Source organism: Opisthocomus hoazin, chromosome 7, assembly GCF_030867145.1.
Source record: "Opisthocomus hoazin isolate bOpiHoa1 chromosome 7, bOpiHoa1.hap1, whole genome shotgun sequence".
NCBI classification, from domain to species: Eukaryota; Metazoa; Chordata; class Aves; order Opisthocomiformes; family Opisthocomidae; genus Opisthocomus; species Opisthocomus hoazin.
The window spans coordinates 36,697,045-36,721,877 of record NC_134420.1 but is presented as its reverse complement, the minus strand read 5'-3'; the positions used below and the strand labels follow the sequence as shown (position 1 = coordinate 36,721,877).

Sequence of the window (24,833 nt, the reverse complement as noted above, 5' to 3'; positions counted from 1 at the left end):
TAAAGACGGTAGTTTTACTTAATTTTTATTAAATTTCTTTTCTAAAGATCTGCACTTATTGAGAAATGTAAATAAAAATATTAGTTCACTAGACTGATTTAGCTGGCTTAGGAGTCTGCAGGAGTTACTCAGGCCATTGAGGGGTGTCAGGCATATCTCATTGCCACAGCAATATGTGATGTGAAGTAGTAAAAATGGAGTGTAGAGGTTAGAATTCATACCAAGCGTTATGGACACGGAAAGCTTAGTATAGTCTGAAGTTAATATGCAGCCATATATTTTCGCATGTAAACAATTCTATTTTCATAACACTTCCATTTCCTGCTTTTTAATTAAAATCTCTTGCTATGGTTTGAAGTTGCAGGATTTAAAAAATCCTGTGTCATTTTTAGATGCAAATTCTGTTATGATGTCTTCTCAAACACTAGATCTTAACATGAAATGCTAACATTGTAACAACCTGTTTCAGCTACTATTTTTTTTTTTCCAGTTTGCACTGTTGATGAAGTGTATTCCGGTTAGTGTTAAGCTTGTAGAACACTGAAGGCTGAGATTTCAAACAGCCTGCTACTTCTTGGATAACAGGATTCGTATTTGTATTCATATGTTTAAAATTCTTCAGTGTTCTAGCAACTGGCTTTTTCTTTTTTTTAAAGTACTTTCTTAATGTGACAGGGTAGTGTTGCAGAAAGGCTTGACGTTATGGTATTTGGAATGCTGGAGCAATTACTACTTTGGTCATTCCTAAGAAAGCCTCAAGACTTTTGTAAATATTAATTAAATACTGCTGTATTGTTCTCCTTTTACTAATGGGCAAAAAGAGGCATTTGTATATTTGAAAAGGTTTGTTGGTATGTCTGCAATAGAAAACTCATTTGGTTGGAACAGTTTATATTGTGGTTTAAAATCAGGTATGCTGGCAGAATGATTTGTCTAGTCTAATTATCTACTTAAGAGCTTTCTTCAATACAGCGGTTCTGACAAAAAGTGTTTTATGTACTCGTCCTCCTTTCTGTATTCCTGATATTGCTGTATGACAATGTTGTAAGTATAATTCAGAACAAAGTATGAAGTAGAACTCTAAACAAAAAGAGGAAATTTTAACTGCAGAAGTAGTTTATATACCAGGCTATTTTAATGTAACTTTTTTTTTTTTTAAACTGGAGGTAATAAACTGTATGTCTGTTGGTAAAGACTTGTTTTATACTGCAAGCGTGTCTAATTGCATACTAATACATAGCTGTGTGGGAAGAAAAAAATGCTGTAACTCCCAAAGCTTGTATCAGTTAAATTAGAAAGCAAACAGATATATTATTAGTAATGCATAATTGTACAAGGAATGCTTCTATTCCATGAAGCAGGAAACACAGAAAGGCCTAATCTTGCACACTTCTGTGTTGGCAGAAAAAGGATGTGATGTTGCATTTCTGTACAAATGGGTAAATGATTGAAGTTCCTGCCCAGTATTTTGAGATTTGGGTTCAAATCTCTCTGCTTTTTGGTAGAACTTGAAACCCCCATCTGTCAGTTCCCAAAGGGGATGCTTTAACTGCCAGGCTGTGGGGTGTCTGGGTTTGAGGTGCTTCCAGACACCAGCCGGCTTCGCTCTTGGGGAGTAGAATTCACTTGGGAAGGGAGTGAACAGGGTCTGTAGCCCAGGGACTGGCTGGGAAGAAACGTGATCAAGTACGATTTCATGATTTGAACCCAGGTTTCCTTGTTGCAGTCCAGGTGTTGAAAGAGTAGATGAAAGGGATTGCCCCCCCTCCCCCCAGCATCATGTGAAATTCTGGAGACTTAAACCTCTGATCTTCCTCTGTATGTTTATTCTTGGATGACTTCGCCAATTCCTACTCATGTTGAGTATTAGACATTTGAACAATTCCCCTTTTCATTGCAGTGCGGAGCTTGGTTGCTTATCTGTGGGTTGTGAAGTATAATAGGTGGCATGGCACTTAGATTCTCTTGTGGATCTAATTCTGCTTTCTTATAAGATGCCAAATAATTATATACAAAAATGAAATTTTTTCAACATACCTATAGTTCTTATCTGTTATAAAAAGATCACCTCAGTGCCTTGTGTTTCCTTAAGTGATTTGCCTATTGCATCATGTTATCTGTTCTTGTTGGCCATAATTATCTTCTGAAGGAGAAGAACGAGTAAGAAATAGTTAGTGTGATTTTATGTGAACATTTTTAGTGCTTGATTTTGCCTCTAGTCTTTATTTTTTTTACAGTTCTTCGCTAGAATTACAGAAAAGGTTTGAGGGTTGATACATGTGATAGTGCAACTCATGGTTGTTAATCATAAACTTTATTATCTTAATTTGCTATACTTATCAGCATAGACAATAAACTACTCATCTCCCACAAAGTTCTAACAAAAGAATAGATGATATAAGAGCTAGAAATTCTGGAAAAATATAGTTCTTGAGAAAAATAAGATAGATACCAAACTGTAAGTTCATTCATGTCTTGCGTACGGATTCATCTTCTGGGGAAACTGTTGGAAGGTCGTACTTGGTTACTTGGCCATAGCAGATGATTCCGAACCTGTGTATGTTCATCAGCTGTTGTATGAATAGTCAGTGTGAATTGTCTTATTTTCATTGTGTGAATTGTTCAGTGGTATCTTCAAGCTATCTGGAAAGTTCGGCAAAAGTAAAAAACTTTGATCAGTGGGAAGTGCCAGTGAAACCTCAGCAGCTGCTCTTTGACCTGGCCATGGCGCTGGGAGGTGGCTGTATGCATTCCACGTCTGTTTCCAAGGACAAGTGTATATTTTTTAAGTCAGGAAGGAGAGGATGGAAAAGAAGTATTCATTTAGATACTGGGAGTGTAGAGTGGAGTTCTGAGTACAAGCATGTGTGGTCGAAGGAGGACAAGGTATACTAGCGCCTAAAAGAGTTACTTCTCATTCGACAGTGTATTGTAAAGATTACCAATGATACATGTGTGAGCTGTTGTCACTGCTATGCCATCACACTGCTAACTTGTGTTTAATGAGGTGTATACGAAAGAGTAATGAAAGTTAAAGAGTTTGTCTTGTTCGAGGCTGAAGGCAGATACAGAACTGGTATTGATGCCTTGGTAAAAACACTATTCAGAGAAATTATTTCACTTTTGATGTTTCCCATCATCTATCTGTTTCCCTGGAGAAAAATCTTGATCTTTGGGTGGCAGAGAGATCATCAGAGTCAGCTCTTGTCTGAATATTCAGATGTAAACCTAAATGTTCTTTTAACTGGCGTGATCTTCACAATTAAGGTCAATGAAGGTAGTAAGCTTTGGTAACACCTTCTCTATTAATCGTTTTTAGAAGCTGGTCTTCAGTGTGGCAGAGGAGAAAACTAGGGATTCTGTATTTCTGCATGGTGGTTGTGGCTTGGAGTGAAGTTCTTCAGCACAGCTGTGTGCATAAAGCTAAGGCTTGACCTTGGTATTGGATCATCCAGTGTCCCTGCAGTGTTGTGGTTGAGAACTTGTGGTAGCCCTTGTTCGTCTTGTTGTGTCGAATTGCCATTTACTTGTCAGCTACTGTTAATGAAACTTGAGATACGTTAATCATGGATTAATGCAGTGGACCCTGGCTAAGAAAATTAATGTTGCTTTTGTAGAAAAACTGTGTTACAGACATCTGCGTTGTGCACTGTAGAAATTAACTGCATGTCTTGTGTGGGCTAAGAGAACGTGTTGTTAATTCCTCTGGTATGTCCTATTTTCTAAATGTTCTGTCATCTCTGAAGGCAAAGCTCATGCTTTCAGGTGAAGCATCCAGAAGTTTCAAACAGATGAGGGTTTGGATTGTATTGGTTTGTATTGATGTACTTCCTACGTATGTATATGCTTGTTTTCAGAGAGCAGTTCTCTTCTTCCTGATGTCTGCAACGGCATATGATGTTAGAAGACAAACTTAGTCCTGTGTTAGTGGGAGAATACAGTATTAGTGGATATCACGTGCTTTCTGCAGAATCGGTTCCTGTAGGATCAAGCGATGATGGAATTGCTTAGTGCCACTAAGCTGTGGCATTTACATTTTATTTGAACAGTATCAGAAGCTCTGAAGTGCAGGAGAGAGGGAGAGCGAGTTGAAATGCAACTGGATAGACATATGTAAAGGTGGTGATTGTTATTGCAGTATAATTAAAACCAACATAATGCAAGCGCTTACCATTTCATTTTTTTCTAGTAATCAAGATGTGTTCTAAATTAGTAACCTAATTACTGGCAGGAATTACCACAATGTCTTAGAGTAAAGTGAGGTAAAAGCTGATCAGCTCGACATTGTCTTGTCAGGCTGACTAAATGACTTATGAGCCTAGCAGTATTGGTTTTGACCAGTGGAATGGTCTGTTTCACGTCTTTATTTTATGAAGAGTATAAACAGCACTCAAAATCTGTTTGAGCCCAAGTTCTTGTTAGATTTGTAGACTTTTTCTACTGGATTATCAGTTTAGTTTTTGACTGTTTGTAGAATATTCGTTTAGTGTGTTGTGATCTTCTCTTAAGACTTCAACTAGTGTCATCAGCCACTTCCTGACAAAGTGTGTTGCTTCAAGCTGAGATAATGAGGGCTACCTAGAACTCTGAAGAGGCAAGTTACATGGCTTCAGTGAAAAGAGGAGGAAAGTGGCAATCTGAAGATTCTGCGGTTGGGTAGACACTTTTCTACCTTTTAGCCTGCTTAAATTTCTTCTTTCTTCATTGGCTCATCAAGCGAGATGTAAAGATTAAGAACTGCAAGTGTATCCCAAAGAAAGCTAGGAATCCAAAAAGTAAATGTCACTTGTCGTTCCTCCCAAAAGAAAAAAATCCTGAGGATTGCTCTAAGGTAACAGAACAAGCAAAAAGCTATTCAAGACTGGTTATTTTGATGGATTTTGTAGGTCATTACTTTCTCTAAGATTTTGCCAATTTTCAAGTAAGGAGATATAAAAATGAAGTGCAATGCAGAATAAAACTGTACCAGACTCCTAGTTTCTGTAGAACTGTCAAGAAAGTTATCTTTAAGCATAATATCAGTTTGCTATGCTTTCTGTAGTGTGAGCGGCAGCCAGAAAACTAACGAAATGCTACATGTATTAAGAAAGGCATTAAGGTGACAGAAGACATCATATTGCAGCTATGCAAAACCCTGCGGTCTCCACTGTTGTGGGCAAGTCAGGCCTCTACATTTAAAGGAAGTACGTAGCAGAACTAAAAAAACTAGAAAAGGGCAATAAAAACAGTTAAGGAATGGAGCCTTACAAGAATAGACTAGGAAGACTGGAACTCTTCAGTTGGAAGGGGATGTGATGGAAATTTTAGGAAAAAAGCCATGGAGGCTGTGGATCTTACACATACAGAATGTGGTTGATTAAAAGGGTAGGTTTGAAACAGATAAAAGCAGCTGGTACTTCACGTACTGGGTGGTGAACTACTCGCTTTTATTGCCATAGGAGTTTGTGGAGGCAACCAGTGTCAGCATGTTCGAAAAAGGAATTATACAGACAGCATTGACAGATGTATTTAATGGTTCATAACTGAATGGTAAGGGATGTATCATCTGATATCCTTTAACAATTGAACAAGTTATCCCTAAACAACATCTCTGGTTGTCACTGTCAGATGGAGAGTTCTGGGTCCGACAGACCATTGGTCTGACTGAGTGAGACTTTTCTGTGTTGTTCTCCTAAACAGCCAGAAACCATGTTTTACAACTTACTGAAATTTGTTTTATAAAAATGTGGTAAATTATCTCAACCGGGTACTGTGGTGCACTGGGCTACAAGCATGTAACAAGCTGTTGTTTTTGGAGGTTGGTTCGTTAGTTTTTAGAAAAATGGGAACTGAAGAGCTGGAAAAATCTCGACAAGGGATTAACAAAATAATATAACATAGTACGTTAACTGTGAACTCCTCTCTACAAAAATACCATGTTTAGTCTCATTTGGGATTCTGTGTTGATGGCTTGGTTCTGATCAGTGGACAGTGTGCAAAGCTGGGTGCCCTTTTATAAATGCAACTGCATGATGCTGAACTTGCAATTTGTATTCTGTACTTGTTTGGAAAAGCAAACGAATTTGAGAAGCTAAAAACTTCAGTTAAAGGTGGGTGGGAGGGGACACCCTGCAGAAGTGAACAGTTAGGTCTGCTTATTATGTACAAGCTGTTTTTGAAGCCTTGAGTGTGGTTCTTAGTTTATAAACCTTATATGGAGTAAAGTGTTATATGTGTTTACTCCTAATAAAAAGTGCTTGGGTGATAACTGCACAGTACAAATTTCAAGAATTTTACTTAATAGGTTGTATAAAATCTGAAATGCTACTTCTAAAGTAGTAAAGTATTAAATATTTTCAGGTATGTTTTTTTTAAGTTTAACAACTTGAGTTGCAAACTTGAATTTGTATATACGTTGACCCCTAAGCCAGTTTCTGACTTCTGTTGGTGAGAACTTAATATGTTTCTCCTTCTGTCAATATTTTAAAAGTCTTTTCTATACAAATATTTAATGAATGCAGCTGCATACCTGAGTGGCTGAGTAGTAAACATAGGCGGGTTTGTGTTCACTCTTAAGTGCATGCTCTTGTCAAATCTTAGAACCATACTTAATGCTGTTCTTTTGGTATTACGTGTGTTAGTGCTCCTTATAACTTCTGTAGTTGGGACTTCATGTAATAATTAAAATTCCGTGCAAAACCTCAGTTGTTGATTTCTTAAAGCTAATTTGAATTTGAGTGTTCAGCCTTTAAGGTACAGAACATGACTAGTCAGTGCCTGTTAAACTTAATTACTAATTGTTTAATACTTCATGCTGTAGTTCTGACACTTTTTGGCAAGAGTGTTTTTTATTCTTGGATGGATTTGTGACAAGTGACGCGTGATTCTGGCTACTTCAGAAGAAATATGGATTGCAACTATAGCTCTGTGAGATCTTGTCAGATTTGGTGATGTCTGGTTTTTACTTTTCCTTGCTCAGCTCCTCTGCTGTAGTTCATTGTTTGCAGAACTGGCAGCAGTGCTTGTTCCTCAGTCATTTCAGTTTGTAGTGTAATATCTGACTCAAACTGAGATGCTAGTCTTAGCACTGAGGTGGCTGAGGTGTCAGCACATGTTCCCTTCTGCCAGCTCTGCGTTTGGGATCAGTGACTTCTGACAGGAGCAGTCTTCAGCTGAGGATAACAACTTAATCTGCTACAATAAGATTTGCTAGAGCTTGTCTACCAACATCTTTAATTTAAGCTTGCTGTCCCTTCCCCTCAGCCTCTTATGCAGTCTTATTTTCTTCTTTATTTGAAAAAAAAAAAACCAAAACACAATGAGAAATAATTTGCCGTATTTGCAACAAATCCTGTGTCTAACTTCTGACTCATAATTTGAGAAACCCATAAACAGTCAAGCATAGTATTGCTGACCATTACACCGTTGTAGGTATCAAGGATTCATATACCATTATATTAGTATATTCTTACAGGTATATTTCTGAAAACTTTTATTTAGCAGGTAAAATTTGCACTGGCTTTGGTTTCCAGACTTGCAGTGTAGAACCATCCAGAAATGCACTGCATCAATTCAACATACACAATCACAGGGTGTGCAGAACCAAAAGTAGAGACATTGGTAAAAAAACTGGTAGGACCAATTACTCAGACTTAAATATTATGCATGGGAGCTATCTGAATGGGTGCTTGAAGTTCAGAGGAATAAGGAAACATTAGAAGTATGTTTATGGGTTTAGCTTGTTAAAGCTTAAAATTCTCTAATAAATACCCCTTGTTTGTATTCAGAATTCTGGAACTGATCTTGAAAGAATATAGGTGCGTTCTTAGAATAATTTGAGTTAGTGGAATGCAAAGATATTCATAAATCTTACTGACCTCAAGTAACAGATTCTGATTTCAATACTTAATTTGTTAGGTGATTTTTTTTCTGGAACTCAGCATATTTTTAATCTGTGAATATTGACTACATATCTAGAAATAGTTATATCTCTTTTCATAAATGCAGAATTAATCAAGAACAAAAAGGTTATGAATACTGATTCTGTTGGATGTGCTTCTCTAGATAAATCTGAGTAAATAGTTTTTTTCTCTAATATAAAATGTCAGCTGGCTTGAGGTTGAAAATACATCCCAGATAGAGAAGGATCATCCAACCGACTGGTCAACCAGAAAAAGGGCATGTGAAGTTTTTGGTTCAAGTTCCAAAACTCCTGGAAGTGGTGGGTGAAGTCTGACCATCTGTGGGGTACCTAAAACTTCGCAAACTGTGGGATGCCCAAATCTTCCTAGTTTTGCTCTATTATTTCTGCTTTGAAAAAATAAATTTTGTTATTGCAGGCGTTGTAGCCTTGGTAGTGCTGGAACAAAAGTATCTGCCTGTGTAGCTGAGATGATTTGCAGTCTCTGGGGACGAGAGAACTACAACTTTTCTCCAATGCTTTCTTCAAATTGAGTGGAATAAAACCATTTTATTGAACAGCGTGTCTCTGGTAAACAGATATGTCAGAAGGATAAAATGGTTACTTTGAAATCAAAAGTTGTAAATTTCTGCAGATTCAAAGCAAAGATTGTAGACTTGACTTGGAAAATTGAGTGCATTATTGTAAGCATTGGGGTTCCTAGGTGATTAATCTGTTGTTTCTACTGACAAGCACTAATGGCTGCTGCATTGATTATTTTCAAATGAATTTAAGATATAACCTGACCTAAACTGCGTTGTAATAATTCGATCTGAAGTGACAAAACAGAAATAATGGACAATTGGTAATCTACGTCTCAAAATTTGTTTCTGTTTCCTAAGTAGCTGGTAGTAAAAAGTAATGATGAAATTCAGAAACTCCATCAAAACACACAGAAAATCAAACATACCTGCTTTGATTTACTTCACTAACACAGTTGGTTGATTTGGCACTAAAGATTAAACCCAGTGACCAGACTTGTCAGTTGATTGCTCCGAGTAATTGGCATGTGAACAGTGTTGCAGCTCTTGTTCAGGAGGTCAGTTTTCTTCTAACATTACTTGAAAAAGTGGCTGCTCTTTTATATGCTCAGGTTCCAAACAAAATGGTAAAGTTGCTGTAGTGTTCTTGGCTTGTTCAAGAAGTCTCTGGTTTTTAGGTTGGTTTGTGGATTTTCTCCCCTACTGAAAAAATCTCATTTTTAAATGCTTCCTTAGGGCAAGAGCTGATGTTCTCACTCTGCAAAATTAGAAAGCATGATCTTGGAACCTAGTTTGTTTCCTAGCATCACACAGAGTGCACGTAACAAGTGCTCAGACGGGTGATGGAAAAGAAAGTAATGTGCAGAGTTGCTAATAAAAAAACCTCTATCTGTGATGCATTAGTGCAATCATCAGAGGAGCTGCTTTCCAGTAAGGTACCAGTGCTGTTCATAGTGTACCTGCTGGGTTAGAAGTCGGGCTAACCTGTTGGGCTTTTTAGAAAACTAACATTGCATCATATCTCTGCTACCCTCTTCATTTCTAGGCTTAGATGAACTCTAAAGCACAAAGACTTGCTTTTCTACATCTGACAAATAGAAAATACAGGACTGCAGCATCTGCTTTTACTTTTTGAACTTTCTTACTATAACAAAATTTAAATATTTCCAAAACTGATTTTACTGCCATAGAATTTGACATTTCAGTTCTCAGTTAAAATTCTGTATTAATAGTATTTTCAGTCTACTCAGCTTTGCCTGAGACCATATTAAATGGCTTCATAATTAGACTGTGTTATCTGTAGGAACAAGAGTTGCATGTTCTAGTGAGTAAAAGAATTTAAGGCTGGTGCCCAGACAGCAGCCTGCCACTTGGCCAGGACCCTGCAGAACCATACTGCGGGCTGTGCTGGAGTGTCAGAGAGGTAGCACTCTGTTGCCAGAGGCCCCTGTTCTCTTTACTTGTGATTAAAACGCAGGTATCTGAGCTACTAAGTCATCAGGAACTTGGAGAGCCTCATTAGCGTAGCACAGACAGAAATTAAATTCAGCATGGTTTGTTCATTTCAGGCCACTGCCAGTTGTGCCAGACCCAAGACCTTCAGTGTCACTTGATTTTTTTTTTTTTTTTTCTTTTTGAATGGGGGGGTGTGTGTGTCTGTCTTGTTCTCTAAATTCGTATCTGTGGGCTTTGCCATTATGCAGTTTCCCAGTCTCTTGCTGCTCACTGGGAGTGTTCACTAAAATATTTTTATTGCAGATTTAAAATTATTTTTTTCAGCCATTATAGTGAGTGGTACTTTGAAAATTGTGCTAGAAAAGTCATTTTAATTGACCTGTGGTCATGTCAAGCCTCCTGATTACACTCACTCACCCAGTCCTGTGGTGAAAAAAAATTACGGATTGAAAAAAGAAATTGAGACAATCTGAGTTCCTGACACCCCTCCCCTTGAGCTGGGGAATGACGTGGGCCAGCAGCACTGTCCAACGGTACTGTTCAGCTGCTTATAGCTGTGTGATGGTTTGAGCAGAATTATATGCTTGTATTTGGATGTCTTTTTCAGTTTACACAGCTATTTGGATCCTTTTATGCACAGTCCTTAGTAAAATCTTGAAGTAATGACTACGTTTTGTAAGCAAACCAGTTTTTTGCTTTAACTTTTGTTGAATGGCCTGTTCTTTTATTTAAAAATTCGTGATTTAACTTCTGTGGGCTGTTCCTTATCTGTCCATTCTTTTGTGTGTTTCCTTACTTTCAAGTGTAAACCTTGGTGTGTGTCTGTCACACTACTGATCTTTACTCTTCTGTTTCTTTTAAGAAAATGAGCAAAACCTACGCTGGGTGAAGGTATGCATTGTTTTCTGTGCATATGAGAAAACTGAAGCTCCCTGACTTCTATAAATTATGTTGATTGTTTTATTTTAATAGAGACTAGTCTAGTTTCATTTTTAGAAGAAAGAATCAAGTATTTTCCTCATAATATGGTCTAAGACATTTGAAAAAATGCCTACTAACAGATAATTTTAAGTAGTCTGCAACATTTCGGGTAGACATCACTACAATACTGCTTAAATCGTAGTCTCATTTGCATTGGGTGACAGTATTGGATTGCATTCTGATCAGTTCTATAATTCTCACTTTTGCCAGAGCCCAAAAGCTCTCATTTGTAAGTGGGACCCAAAAATCCTAATCCTAGTCATAAAGGCAGATTTGTAAATTTCTTCTGAAATTGAGAAAGCAGATAGCATTCACCGCCATCCTGATTTTTATCTGACATGCAGGGTAAGCATGTCTCTCAATTTCTGTCGGTTACCTTTGAGTCCTTCTCTGTTCCTGCAGCACTGTTCTGAAGTGGTTTTGGATTTTATTTCTTCCTTCACTTAAACACATGAGCACATGGAATTTTCTTGTTCACATTTTGTCTGATTTTTCACATATAAACTGGCTCCTCTATATCCAGCAAGGGTTGGTAACTAATTTAGCTTTTAAAAATCTGTAGCTCATAAAAAATTGCAATCGTTGCGGTGATGAAGAGAGACCACTGTTTTATGCACAGATGATCTTACATTAGAGCCTTTTTGCTGCTGAGAATGGGAGATATCTTTCCCCTGGGTTTGTGTTATGCCATTTTATTCCAGTAAGCTGGCTCATGGAGAGCTCTAGTGATGCCAAAGCCAGTGTAAAATAAGTGAGGACAGGGGTTTGAAATAAGGTGAAGGCTGTCTCCATTTTGCGTAATCATGTCCTAAGCTGAAGCGGGAAAACTGGTAGGAAGAAGTAGAGGCTGTAACTCGAGATTGTGCTGAAACGTGGGTATATGTGCATGCTGCGGCGTGGGTGGTGGGTATTGTTACATCCTGAAGTTTTTCAGCTGTGCTGCTCCAGTGCATTGTGAGAATTTGCTGCTGTGAAATTTGAAAAAGTATGGTTAGGAAAACTAGTTTTCTCATTCAGCTGGTCAAGTGTCCTCAAATTGCTAGGCAAGAGAAGGACCAAGTATGTTCAAGCTTTGCAGTGACGAAGCATGGACATACCATAAGTGGAGTTCTTGCTGCCTGTCAGACACTAGAGATGTGTGTGGTTAGGGTCCGGGTGGAGTTTCTCGACTGAAACCCTTTCTGTAAACCTGTTTCTTAGCATGACTGCAGTGAAGATGTGAGAGTGTTGGGCTGTTGTTACAGCTGTGGTGTTTCACAGTGATATGCGGCGTTTTCTCTGCAAAATTTGCTGCTTTTTCCTGTTGCTTACAGGGTAGGTGCGCCAGACTGGATTGTTATGATTTCTACATACATGACCTTTTCAGTTTAATTTTTATCTAATTTCTTATACCTGAATCGGAGAAAATACTCTTTCTTTCCATCCCCCTGTCTTACAGAGGAAACAGAGTTTGTGTCTTCCAGTGGACCACAGCTTTCAGTCTTTATTGTTGCTGTTTGGCTGACCTCTTTGATCTGAAAAACTTTGTGTAAAGACAGTGGCAGCTTCCCAAGCAGCGTATAGAAGTGCTGATACTGGCACTGAGCCCCATATCCACTTAGTGCTCTTGCTGTCTGTTCTGTCATTATAGCCTTGCCCTTTGACACTGGATTCTGCTTTTTATACAAGCAGGGAATTTGGAGCTATTCTTTTGATTATTGCTTGAATGAAAAATTACTCTGGTTTCTCCAATTATGAGCTTCTCTCCATATCATTTAGTTCTAGACTCTCCCCTCTTTCCTCCCCTGCATTTTCATTCTCTTCTCTGGCTTTTCTCAGGGAAAAACAAGATCCATCCTCGCTAGCGTTCATACTCTACACAACTTCTGGTGGTGGTCTGTGGAGCAGCAATTGAAGTCTTGACACCTGGCTTTGCAATAGGGCAAGGCTGCGAGTTTTGGAGCAAAAGTGCTGAGAATATTTCGAGCTGTCCTGACTGCATCATTGATGGTGAATGCCAGTATTTCTGGCACCATTTAGTAATCAGTTTTGCCTGATGTAACTTCATAATTGTAACACTGTTTTCCAGAATGCTTCAGTGTTGTAGAGTGTTACCAGTGCAGTCTTGTACCTAAGATTGGTGTTAGATCACTGATTTGTCTCCACCTCTAGAGGAAAACACCTGTCTCTGTGGTCTCTGTGTGAGAGGGCAGCATCCAGGATCATCATTTTGCAGAAGGATTTACAAAAGTTCATGTTTTTAGTTATGTAAATATGAATTTTAAAAAGTACCTTATGCCCAGAGTGTTATGGTTCTTTCTATTCAAAGGATTAGCGTAGTAAAACTTGTTAAAGGCTAATTTGCTGAAGACTTTAGTCTTTAACCCAAAGTAGAACTGCCAAATATGCAGCTTACGTTCTTAGATAAGCTTAATTATGGGAAACGTGGCTCTAGGGTTTTGAATTTAGTAGCAGTTTATCTTCAGTTGGATGGCATCTGTGTTTTCTTATGAAGCTCAAACTTTTAAGAAGTTTGTTCCAAAGGAGTCAATACTGTGGTTCTTCTGGAAGAAGCTAAATGACGATTAGTGAAGACACTGCTACCTAAAGTGGCTATAAATGGCACTGCTTAACGTTTATGTCATCAGGATTATTTTGGGACACTGTGTTCGTCCTTTCTGATTCAGATGTACCTGGTGACAGAACTCTAAATATTGGGACAATGAAGTTTTGTGATGTTTTCTTTAAAAAGATTTGTCGACTATATTGGTATAATGCATATAAACACATTTGCATCACTGGTATGTAGAACTTGTACAAACTTAATCTTTAGGTATTTAAGGGGTTGGGTGTGTAATTGGTTCTTCTAAGTATTGCTCAATAGCTTTTTTGCATGTATTCTTAATGTTCAGTGTCCTTTTGCCTAATACCTGTACAATTTACTTCACTGAGTGATGAAATGCAAAGATACCCTGCATTCATCAGTTGAAGGTGTTCTTCATCTCTTGCCATTTCCCATTACAGAATACCTGAATTGCTGAGATCTGACATCAGCACCAGGAGGAAAACTTTATCTGTTGTAGAGAAGTTTCATCATCTTGCGTGCATTAGGTTTTGGTTTAACTTAATTTTTATGCACAGTCATACCAGATAGAAGTGATAGCCAAATATCTTGCCTGTTTTCTATTGAGAAACTTGTTTCAGGTTTTACAACAGTAAAAAATACGCATGAAAGGTGGAGTGGGACAGAAAACTAGGAAGACTGGCTGGCTGTTCCTGGATTGTGATTCCCATTTTCTTTATTGTAGGGGGTAGTAGTAGGTAATAAAAGTTTGTGGAACTAATTTTAGTTGTCAGACACTTCAGAAAGTTCTAATGACAGGGTAAAATTTATGTTGGGGTTTTTGGGTTGGTTTTTTTTTTTTTTTGAAAGAGCAATTCTGTACTCGTCAATACAAGCAAGTGTAAAGTATAGATTAATGTACCTTTGACTGTTTATCCATTTCACAGATACAGAATATTCAAGATGGTTGAGAAATTTTTTGTATAAGAAGCAAAAAATCAGTATTGAGTTTTCAACTCTCAAATTAGAGTAGTGAAGAAGGCTTTAAAGATGCTACCGAAGAAGGAAAAGGTTGTTTTTAAACAGATTTTTTTAACACTACTGTTGCAGAGTCACCTTCAGCTTGAGCGGAAATACTTCCTCAAGTTCAAATGCTGTGTTGGAAGTTGATTGCACTAGAAGATTCACTCCATGACCTTAGGCAGAGAGGTTTCTGCTGAGTTCCGCCTTCCTAGGTGTTGAATCTTTGTTCCTTGGCATGATTCGAGAGTTCTGTGGAGGGACTTAGATCACTTAGCTTACCAGTGTTTTTTCCCTGAGTTGTATAGTAATGTTTAATATCTTAGTTCAACAGCTCAAGTGATGACGTGGTTTTCTGGACAGAATTATTGAACTACTACATACGAAATAAGTTTGCCTCTCTTGGCATAGAAAAGTGTTTTACGTTCCTGTGAGTTTATCACAGTTTTCTAATGTTTTCTTAATAAAAAGAACATCTGCTTTAACAAGGTTTCAGAAACTGAATGTACTTTCTTTGATTTAGAAAGAGTTGTACTGTGAAAGAGCTCTGCAGCCACAGTGCTTATGTTCTTGAATTCAATTTGCAAAAGTCAGTATGTTCCTGTCAGGCTTTTATCTTAATTTGTGTAACTGATTACTAACATTAGGCCCAAGAGTCCACTTATGTTTGGTAGGAGAGAAAGACTGTTTTTATAAGTTCCAGAAGGTCTCTAATGTTACATGTTACAGCCATTGTGAAGCTTCATTATGCATTTTTATTATGAAGTCTAATAATGTACTTACAAAGCATTTGATTTTCGCATCCTGTAGTGAAATTTTTGGTAATACTTTACAATAAAGTATTTTTCTACAGGTGTTCCTCATAACCAGTGTTTGAAGTTACTAGATGGTGTAAGTTTGTTCAGCGGTCTTGCCTTATAGTGTGACCAAGGAATCAGCGTGAGTTCTTCAGTCATGATTGCCATTGTTCCTGTAAGTTTAACAGATCTTTATGGTAAATATTGGGAAGGTTTGAAATAAGGGTGATTTGTGATTTTTCATCCATTTCCAAGTGATTACCCATATGTGAATTCCATTGTATAGGTGTGTGCATGCCTGAGGTAGTAGTACTTTTTATTTTCCATTAGTGTTTGACCAGTAGGTGTACTGTTTTATGTCTTACGCTGCAAGCACTTGCAAAATTAAATTTCATCTCTGTTATTGCTCTCTACTGTTAAAAAAACAAAAAAAGGCACTGTTGTTTCAGAGTTGTGGATTCTCATCTTCTATGTTTATACTATTTACACAAAGATATTAGGTTGAGAATACTACTTGAGTATCTGCAAGTAATGAATGTGCAGAGATGTTCAGACTTCCCGGTGAGACCTTCAGTAATGCTTTCAAGACATGGGTGTTCAGTTTACGACTTTTGTTTGGGGGCAAATATGCTTGAAGATAAATGGAAGTTTTGTGATCCTTTGCACCCGTAGTGTCTCAAGTTATGCCTTTGAAGAGAAACCAGTAGGTTCTTTAACTGTCCTGTTTACATCATCAGGAAGAGATGCAAGTAGTTGTAGGCATGTGGTTGCACTTTTTTATGGTGACTTTTTTTTGTGAGTTTTGCTTTGGGTTTTTAGGATGAAAAGCTCTTTAAAAATCAGTAGCTCTGAGATTTTTTTTTTTTTGGCAGAGGAAATGGATGAATTCAAAGAATATGGTTCCAGGAGATGAGGTTCCACTGGAACTGGTTCTCTGCTGCTGGTGGGGGGAGTTTCTACTTGTTTCTGTCCTCATCTCTTTACCTCACTGGTCTCAACCTCTTGCTCCTTCCCCTTGTGCCAGTGTTGTCAGCTTTCAGATCATTGTGAGCTGTTCTAGCATGCCCCTTTAACCAAAACCAAACTAAAATACTTTGTAACATTCTACAGCCTTGTTGAATTAAGGTGACTCACAGAGTTTTGACAAGCTTCAAAGCTTATCAGAGGAGGTACTGGCTGTACAACCCAAACGTGGAGAGTGTAAGGAGCAGTCAAGAGAGTTATGAGACTGCAGTTTTTGGGAGCAGCAAACTAGCCCAGCTGAACAGTCCAAGGAATCACAATGACAGTCAGTTTGTTTTCTGGTTCTTGTCATAGATTCATGAACTATGGGATCTCTGTTTGGAAGGATCCAAAAGTAGGGCACACTTGAAAGCACAGTCAGCTTTGTTCTGTGCTAGCAGCTGGGGAGTTAGCTGTGCACAAACATAGGAGTTATGTGATTTCCCTGAAGAAATTGCTGAAATGTTCTGCAAATACTAAGTAACATAACTGACACAGTATAGAGAAACTTTGTAAACTCTGAACAGTTTTTTCAGCCTGCAAGATTCTGAGTTCTGATTTTGCTACTTGTCTTCAGCTTCTCAGGAGTGAGAAACATTCCAGCAGATTTCATGTACACAGATTCACTTGAGCCTAATGCTTCTCTGCAAACTGCAACCAAATATTTCTTTGGGGATATATTTGCTGTATCATTTATCCTGGTTGAGGACGGTTTCTTACTTCTGTAGTAGCAAGGGCTTCTATCTTCTTTGCCTTAACAGGACATCTCAGTGTAGCAGTAATAGTGGAATGGGTGTCGTAGAAAAAACTGACATACACTGCATGGCTGGTACGACTTGCTTACAGCATCCTCCAGAATAAGCAAGTACAGGTGGTGTTATTTGGAAAGCCTTAGGGAATGATGCTCATGAAGTGAAAATCCTTCAGAAGGAAACTTTTAAAATTTATGCTGGAGTTTTTTAGGGATTTGTTCAGTGGAACAGTCACCACAATCTCAGATGAGTTTAGGAATGAAAAACTTGTGGCATCAGACCTGAGTCTCTAAAAGAGTTTGTGGTGTCCTGTCTGTGTCCACCTGTTCCACCGACACACACCTCCCCCCCCCCCCAAATAACTAGAAAAGAGCGCAAATGAAATATGGTTGTTCTGAGTTTGTGGTGCATAAGTGACCATGAGTTCTGTGAAGTACAGAGATCATCAGTCATGCAATTTTGTGTTCTGTATTTCAGAATTTCAGTCTTCAGAAGTCCCAACTCATTTTTGTGGTTAGAAAGTAAGAGTCAGAAGATCCTTACCCTCTTTCCCCCCACACACCTATGAGTATTATAGTGATGGAGCTAATCAGGTTAAATCATTAAGGGCAATAATTAAAACAAAAATATCATCAGTCACTTTGCTGTCACCCATTCAGGTCACGTTGCAAAAGAGTTGAAAAGAGAGCCTAAGGAAGAGGACCATGTAAAAGAGGCTGGCGTATGTATCTTTGCCACGTAATGTTGTGACTCTTTGCTTTTTGAACTTGCAAAGCCCATAGCTCAATCATATAAAGTTGAAAGACGGTCTTGGTCCCTATATGTAGCCTCTTTGAAGGCTGATGAATTTGATGGCTCATGTTCCAGCATTTTTGGATGAAAGCCTGTGAGGAATGTCTGTCTTCCCCTTTTCTTTAGATGATGCTTCTAGATGTGTTTATTGGATTCACCAAGTATTGGAATATTAAAATGTAAGGAAGAAATTTCTTTTTCCTCAGCATATTGTAAATATGGCTTAAGAACAGCTTGCTGTGGAGAACTAAACTAATGCCATTTTGTATTAGTTTAAATATCAGATGAGGCATAAATTGTGGAACATCATATCTTCAATTTAATTTGGGATTAGTTAGTATAGTTTTGGTTCAGTCACCTCTTTGAAGTGGAAGTGTCATTTACATATTAGTACTCATGGACGTTTACTATTAGTTATTTAATTTTGCAGAGAATATGACTGCAGTTTAAGACAAGAACAGGCATGTTTACTTTCAAGACAATGAAATCTGAAGTCTTAACTGTCTGTGAATAGGTGATAAGAAATGACTGCCTCGTTATCGTGCTTCTGGCTGTCCTGTGAGATCTGTTAACATCCACTGGAATTCTAGGAATTTCTTTAGTCTTCATTTGTTATGCTTGAAGGTTTCTAAGCGTTTGGAATAACTGCTACGTTAAGAAAATTCTTTGTTCTTTCACTGTTCTCTCATCTTTTCATTGCAGCCCCTGGACATCCATGTTATCCTTGTATCTGTATAAAATACAAGTTTCTTATTGCAGGGATTTGTTGGTGCTACAGACTTGATTAGAGCTAGGTATTCAAATGTATGCATAGTTGTAGCCTATTATCTAAGTCATAGTGGGGTGCTGGGGTCGTAAATCTGTGCACTGGTTTGGGTTAATGTGGGTGTCAGACCATTTAATGAGCTATAGCGTTGGTTCCTTCTCTTGGCTGCTTTTTGAAAGCGAGCGTGTTTCTTTTTTTTAGGTTTTCATTAATTGATGTGGAGACTGCCCTCTGCCGTGCTCTGCGCCTAAAGCAGAGTTTAGGCCTTGTCAGCACTGGCACTTGCTCATAAGCCTTCAAAAGGCATTAAACTATGTCAGAGCTTTATAGATGATACAGATGGCAAAATTTAAACAGAAGTGAATTACTGTATTATTGAATTAAAAATTGTGCTTCACTGACCTTGGCGAAAGTCTTCGGTTTTTCTATCTAGATGTCATTTTTAGCAATAAGCTTCTTGAAGCCTACTCTGATCTGTTTCTGTTGTCATTCCCTTCTGCCAACACATCTGTAGTCACCCCAGATGAAACTTTATTCCCCCTCATGTCTATTTTTCGTTTGGTCTAAAAAATAGAAAATAAACAATGCTGATGTGTAAGTGGCAGTGTATATTTAAAAGAAAGGGAATTGTGGCATGTAAGATGTTTACCCTTGTTGTTTTCAACAAATGTTTTTAATCTCGATCAACTTTGGAAGCATTTTAGTTAATTATGTAACCAAGAAAAAAGCATTTCTACTGCAGTGGAAAGTCATATTTGTTAAGACTAAAGAAAACTTCTTGTGTGGTAGTTCTGCTTGACCCGTGCTATCGCTTTTAACTGATTAAAGGAGCTTATTACTGAGATACTAATCAAGGAAGATTGCTGCTAATGGAGCGTGCAACGTGTTTTTCACAGAAATTGGTAAGAATTTGAAGAAGATTGAAGTGTTCCTCTCTCTTCATATGACTGCTGTGTTATTTCTTTTATGAAAATCAGCCTGTTGAATTTCTTAGTTTAGATCATGCTTGTTCTAAGGGACTTTAATTTCTTTAGGCCTAAAAGAGCTAAAATATGTTATCAGAAGTAATCTACTATGGTGTATCCTACATATCTCTTCAGCTGGCTTCACTCACCTGAATCATTGAGACTGTGTGTTTTCTAATGATGGACATAAATAGAACAGATAGTTGAAATGCTGTACTTAAGAGGTTTTACTGACATCACTGCTGCTGCATATTGAGAGGCTTTAGCTGTCTGCTGACCAAGCTTGATAGAACTCACAAAAAGTGTTTTTTCACCTCTGCATTTGGGTAATCTTCTTGATTTCTAACAGGGCTAGAAGACAGGCTGCCACGATCTCAAAATCTGGGGAGAAGCAGTGGAGCGAGCTGAGAGCAGCATCGCATGGCTGGCGTGTGATGTAAGTCCTGCAGCTCATGGCCCGAGTGAGCGTGGCAGGAGCTGGCAAAGCCGTCACTGGGGAACCTGCAGCGCTCCGGTCCAGCAGGGGAATGCCGAGTCCCGCAAATGGGGGGCTGCTGCTGCTGCCTGGGGACTGCCCTGGCACTGGGGCAGCCAGAGGGGGAGTAAACGTCACCTCCCTGGGCTGGAGCAGTGACATACTGCTGTTTGGGATGTTTGGCAATGAAGAAGAGTAATTTGATTAGAGATAACAATTACAAATCTTGCATTTCTGCTTTTAATTTTGAGGCAGCAAGAATTGTTTATCCAAACTCCATTGTCTGTCGCACTGGGTAACGAGATTAAACATGGCCTCGTTTCAAAATACATCTAGTAGTCTGATGTGACCAGAAGTTACAACAAGTGACTGAAACAAGAATAGAGTGTTGTATTACACTGAATATTTATATATAACAATCTTTGGATGTACCTTAAAGCAGTTTATGCTTCTGCAGCAAAACAGGTTAAAATCAACTTTCTTGTTTGTCGTGTGCAAATGCACACTGACATTATGATATATACTCTGTGTGTCGTAATTTCTAATAGTTCGTGCACAGAAATTGAAAAGGTGTTTTACATATGCATGACTGCAGAGAGGCAGTTGCTGAAGAGAGGTTGGAGTCATGTGGCTGTTGACTGAGGTGATGTACTCTTACTAGTTTTTTCATGGAAAACACTTTGTTCTTGTCTATTCTGTAGGTAGTAGCCCTGTATCTTTTGAAGTTGATAGTGCAGACGGGCCAGTTCTTGAACTGTGACTTTTTTGATTGTTGCCACTGCATCAGCAGATAAACAAGCCTAAGAAAATTGAATGTCTGAAATAGACTACAGTTATTAAGTGTAATACCAATGCAGTTCAAAAATATGCTTACAATTTCCAATGTTTGCACATCGAGCAATTTGTTTATACAAACTGGAATCTAACCTTAGCATCTGAATTTTCAGTTTCATCTGTTTCACTGTGCTTGAGCGTTGCAAGTTAACATTGTTACTGCGCTTGTACAAATGTAACTTAGAAAGCACTAACAATGAAAATGACTTTCTTTTTGAGGGTTTAGCCCTTTTTGCTGTTGATCCACATATCTTGCACATTTAAGTGAGCATGGAATGTTAAAACCTCTTGGCATGTCTGAAAGCTCTTTGAAATACACGTTGAACTGAGTTACTGTGCTTGACAGTTCTTATAATAAACTCTGGTCTGAAATTATTGGAAATAAGAGTCACCTGGATATTGAAGGAAGTATTTCCTTCCAATACCAAGACTGTGCTAGAGCATCTAATTAGAGGAAATCATACAAAATACTGTAGAGTAAAAAAACCAACCAGACCATACCAGAAGTTGCAGTCTTGAGTGTGTTGCAAAGTTAGGGTAAAGAGAATTCTTTTTTTCTACTACGGATTTTTTTAAATTGAGAAAAATAGTATTAAGTTGTCTTAGGTTTTGTAACTTTTACTTGCTTTTGGAAAAGATCAGGCTGCTTCAGTCTATACCAGGTAGTTCAGGTACTATTAAGCTCCACAGGAGATGTCTGTGAAGTATTTTCCACCATAAACTCCAATCTTTAACTCTCATCAAATAGTAGTTAATTTGATGCTGTGCAACAAGCTTTGTGGTGTTTTTTTCATGTGATTGGCTTCCAAATCTCTTAATCTTGCAGGTTCACTGAAGTACTGTTGAAGAAACAAATGATACTTGGGAGATGATGCAGGGAAAGCTGGGATTTTTTTTTTCCCTACACTGAGCTTCCATTTGTGGAATTACTAACAAGTTTTACTTTGTTATTTTGCAATTTTTGTGACTTGTGTTGCTTGCTTGGAAAACTGAAGTACTGACTAAAAATACCAGAAAATCCACCATTATGTGAGTCATTAATAATAGACAGTAGAGATTCCTGGCAAAATTTTATGCTCGTATTTTGTTAGTAGTTCAGGTATCAGGAGGCATCATGTTTGTGATTTTAATCTGACTTCTAATTCACTTCAGCAACCTAGAATTCCTCTTCCAGTTGTTTTAATGAATATTTTAATATGCTGTATCTGTCATATTATATGGCTTTCAGCTGATGATAAATCCTTTGGGCTGTGCCTGATGTTAAATATGTATTTCTTGTGTTTATATTATAATTACAGATGTAGGTTGGGCTTTTATACTCTCAATTTTGCCAAAACTAATAAAATTCAGTCGGAAGTGAGCGCTGAATTCCCTTGCAGTCATTCAGAATTTGCAGCTTTAATGAATTTTAAAAAGGTAACTATCAAGTCTAATCATACTTCTAGCATTGAAAGAATTTTAAACACCACGGAAAAGTAGCACAAAACCTCAGCCTCCAGAAAATGTCATTTTTACTCTTTGGAAGTTGCTGAAGCAAAACAAATCTAATTTTACTGTACAGAATTTAGTTGCTAAAGCAATTAGCATTGCTATGCTCACCAGCCACAGTCCCCAGGAAGCAAGTGAAAACTTAAACCACTGTACAGCACTTCTGTTTCTGTCCCTGTCAGTATGTGTTTCATACTAGCATCTGTCTTGAACACCAAGATGATTGCATTTATGTATGTTTTTTTCTTTGACAAAGCTTTTGGGGTCTGTGCTTTGTTTAGTGTATTCATGGTGGTTGAAGAGCTGATGGAAGCCTGATGTTGTTAGGGGTCAGTATGAAGAATGATGTGTGGCTTGTAAAATACAGTATTTTTGAGAATAGTCAGTATAGTTACCAAGACAGTAGATGTGTATTTTTTCTTTAATTCTGCTGTTTTGAACTTGCACCAGGAATATGGTTTGTTTGCTGTTATATTACTTCACAGTGGAATTCTTTGTGTGATGCCTGATGATGATTGTAGTGACCGAAATGCTCTTTCTCAATAGCTGTACTTATGTTAGCAGTTTATACAAACCCTGCTCTGTAGAGCAAAAATCTGAATAGTAAGAGTAGCCTGTGAAGCAGAGACTTTCATATGTGCTTTCCAGGACCATATTGGTAAGACTTGTGATATGAAGTTGGACAGAAAACAGTCATAAATCTGCTTTATTTGGAAGGATCTATGTGTCATGTGGAAACGCTGAGGTTCCCCCATTAGATATCAGCAGTTCAAAGGAAGACAGGCAGAGCCATAGTTTAACCCTATTAAACTTTGAGCAACCAAACTCTGTGTAACACAGAGACTTATACGTATCGAAAGAGTATAAAAACTGCTAATACTAACTTCTAAAGTGGAAAAGAATTCTATTAATTCCAAATATTATTCAATATATTTTAATATTTAAATATATTTATATTTTATTGTAGTAAAAATCAGTATTGTTGAGTATGTCTCTAAATTTTCCTCCTTAGCATAAGAATTGATGTAACAAAATAAGCTCCTCGTGGGCTGAAAAGCTGGTTTATTGGATGATCCACAACTTGCAGAGAACAGACTTGGTATAACAACCTTCCTTTATTGTTGTTACCTTGGGACTTTTAAAATTGCAAAAGAAACCTTCAAAAAGAAAGGCGAAGAAAACTGTTTCTGAAATTATTTATCATAAGACTTTTCATGCCATGCTAATTGGTTAGGATACAGTTTTCTGTTCCCAGTGCCTGCCTCAAGCTGAATCTGATTTTCAACCTCAGCTAGATCACACCTTAATTTGAGGACCGAGTTAACATCTTATCAGTGTCATATCTTACATTTTAAATTCCTTAGGACCATTGTAGAGAGGGACTTGAGAGCTGATCTGATTTTTTTTCCTTATGTGCTTATTTCATTTTTGTTGCAGTTGGGTAAAAGCATTTTTACACAACTGTTGGAGATGAGAATTTGTGATGTCTGAAGCAGACTTGAGAGAGGAGAAAGAACAGTGGGCTTAGGTTTGGAAGCGGTCATCCATTATCAAAAGTTCTTTGATTAAAGAAGTTGTTCCAGCGTTCCAGATTTGCAGCATGCCTATGCTTTTCTGGATTGCCAGCTAGTTATATCTGGAGGGGTTGTTTTTTTGTGGAGTTGATTTGGCATTTCCTTAACATTAAATTTTAGGCTGCCTCATAAGTGATATTTCATATAATCTTTTGTGTTACCTGAGTGTGATTACTTTGTCTGTATTCTTTATTGCTTGCTTCAGAGACATCTAACTTTCTGGGATATCAAAAATACTTTTTAAAATTCTCCTGAAACTCTTGAATTTTTATGCAACTTTTCTGAATGGTGCTGTTAAAGTGTTACTGTAGGAGAACTCTAATTTTCTGTAACTTTTGTTTCTTACTTAACTGAGATCTACATACTGAAAGTCAGCAGCTATTATCACAGGCCACTTAAATGTCTCAGTCTGATCCTCTTGCATGGAGCTTGTACTGAACATGTAAGTTATGTTACTACTGGTTGCCTATTACTAATGTTTACCTCAGACTATATTTTTGTTTATCTGGTTTTCAGTGCTTGTTACTACACTAAAGAGATTTAATAACTTTTCATTCTTTATACAGATACTTGAGGTTTTGTTGTGCCCTTTTTCTGACTTAACCTCAAAAGATACTGTTTGTCTTGGGTAGCTAGTACTGTTAAAATTGATGGAGGAAATGTAGCTAATCCCACTTTAAAGATTTTTGATCGGTTACTAAATATTGGCCATCAGCTTCATTTTCTGATGTGTAGATTCTTTAGTGAGTGAGGTGTTACTTAGCTTAGACGTAATTGAGTGTTATGAAGCTATATTTAAAGTTGCAGTTTACTACTTGCATATCCAAAGATAGTATTTTTACTTCTTTAGTGCTGAGTAAATGGATATTATTCATTCCCTCAAATTGTTGCGACACTTGTTAGTTGTACCATATGGATTGAGGAATGTGAGTTTTCTTTCAGCTTGTCAGAGCTGAAAAAAGATGAATG

The 24,833-nt window shown here is 37.7% G+C and overlaps 1 protein-coding gene across 5 annotated transcripts in view; it reads left to right on the top strand.

Moving 5' to 3' along the window:
* Window positions 1-24,833, top strand: part of PALS1 (protein associated with LIN7 1, MAGUK p55 family member) — a 57,231-nt gene that overhangs the window by 1,696 nt on the left and 30,702 nt on the right. For 2 of the 5 annotated variants that reach the window (XM_075426901.1, XM_075426897.1), the window contains exon 2: window positions 19,843-19,929. The exons of 1 other annotated variant lie outside the window; for it this stretch is intronic. The gene's annotated coding sequence lies outside the window, so the exon portion shown is untranslated. Of the gene's footprint in view, window positions 1-15,272; window positions 15,392-19,842; window positions 19,930-22,100; window positions 22,219-24,833 lie in introns of all 5 variants that reach the window. 2 more of the 5 variants (XM_075426900.1, XM_075426899.1) reach the window with 2 other exon arrangements.